The sequence below is a fragment of the Lathyrus oleraceus genome, chromosome 4, assembly GCF_024323335.1.
Source record: "Lathyrus oleraceus cultivar Zhongwan6 chromosome 4, CAAS_Psat_ZW6_1.0, whole genome shotgun sequence".
Lineage (NCBI taxonomy): Eukaryota > Viridiplantae > Streptophyta > Magnoliopsida > Fabales > Fabaceae > Lathyrus > Lathyrus oleraceus.
Window position 1 is genome coordinate 117,747,232 of NC_066582.1, and position 2,048 is coordinate 117,749,279.

Below are 2,048 nucleotides of genomic sequence, written 5' to 3' on the forward strand. Positions count from 1 at the left end.
CGTCGGAATTATTTGAAGTTTACTGTGATGCTTCATTGTTGGGTTTGGGTGGTGTGTTGATGCAGAATAAGCAGGTTATAGCTTATGCTTCGAGACAACTGAGGGTTCATGAGAGGAACTATCCGACACACGATTTAGAGTTGGCAGCTGTGGTATTTGTTCTGAAGTTATGGAGGCATTACTTGTACGGGTCAAGATTTGAGGTTTTCAGTGACCATAAAAGTTTAAAGTATTTGTTTGATCAGAAAGAGCTGAATATGAGACAGAGGAGATGGTTAGAGTTTCTGAAGGATTATGACTTTGGTTTGAATTACCATCCGGGTAAAGCAAACGTAGTAGCTGATGCATTGAGTCGGAAATCATTGCATATGTCTATGTTAATGGTTAGAGAATTGGATTTAATTGAGCAGTTTAGAGACTTGAGTTTGGTGTGTGAGAGTACTCACAATAGTGTTAAATTGGGAATGTTGAAGTTAACGAGTGGTATTCTGGATGAGATTAGAGAGGGTCAGAAATCCGATGTGCTTTTGGTTGATAAGTTGACTCTAGTGAATCAAGGTCAAGGTGGTGAATTCAGAGTTGATGAGAATGGTGTTTTGAAATTTGGTAATCGGGTGTGTATTCCGGATGTTACCGAGCTTAAGAAGAGTATTCTTGAGGAAGGACATCGTAGTGGCCTGAGTATTCATCCTGGGGCTACGAAGATGTACCATGATTTGAAAAAGTTATTTTGGTGGCCGGGAATGAAAAGAGAAATTGCGAGTTTTGTTTATTCTTGTTTGACTTGTCAGAAGTCAAAGATTGAGCATCAGAAGCCGTCTGGGCTAATGCAACCGTTGGCTATTCCAGAGTGGAAGTGGGATAGTATCAGTATGGATTTTGTTTCTGGTTTACCGAGGACAATTAAGAATTTTGAAGCTATTTGGGTGATTGTTGACAGACTGACGAAATCGGCTCATTTCATTCCGATCAGAATGGATTGTCCGTTAGAGAGATTAGCCGAGTTGTATATTGAGAAGATTGTAAGTTTGCATGGTATTCCGTCTAGTATTGTTTCGGACAGAGATCCTAGATTTACATCGAAGTTCTGGGAAGGTTTGCAGAGGGCTTTGGGAACTAAGCTGAGATTGAGTTCTGCATATCATCCGCAGACTGATGGTCAGACTGAGAGGACGATTCAGTCATTGGAAGATCTTTTGAGAGCATGTGTTTTGGAAAAGGGAGGTGCTTGGGATCGTTATTTACCTTTGATTGAGTTTACCTACAACAATAGTTTTCATTCGAGCATTGGTATGACACCGTTTGAAGCTTTGTATGGTAGGAGATGTCGGACGCCTTTATGTTGGTATGAGTCCGGTGAGAGTGCCGTGGTTGGACCGGAGATTGTTCAACAAACTACGGAAAAGATTAAGATGATTCAGGAGAAGATGAGAATTGCTCAGAGTCGTCAGAAGAGTTATCACGACAAGAGAAGGAAGTCACTTGAGTTCCAAGAGGGAGATCATGTGTTTCTTCGTGTTACTCCGATAACTGGTGTTGGTCGAGCTTTGAAGTCAAAGAAGTTGACACCTCGATTTATTGGTCCTTATCAGATTTTGGAGAGGATAGGGGAGGTAGCCTATCGTATCGCTTTACCGCCGTCGCTTGCGAATTTGCATGAGGTTTTTCATGTGTCTCAGTTGAGGAGGTACATTCATGATTCGTCGCATGTAGTCCAAATAGATGATGTACAGGTGAGAGATAACCTGACTGTTGAAACATCACCTATGAGGATCGAGGATAGAGAGTTGAAGCAGTTACGGGGTAAAGAGATTGCTTTGGTAAAGGTAGCTTGGGGAGGACCAGCAGGTGGCAACGTAACTTGGGAACTTGAGAGTCAGATGAAGGAGTCTTATCCAGAGTTATTCGCTTGAGGTATGTTTTCGAGGACGAAAACTCTTTTAGTGGGGGAGAGTTGTAACACCCCGATAAAAATAAGATAATTATTTAATTTAAGTTAATATTATATTTATTAATTTAATTAAATAATTGGAATTATTGGATTATTA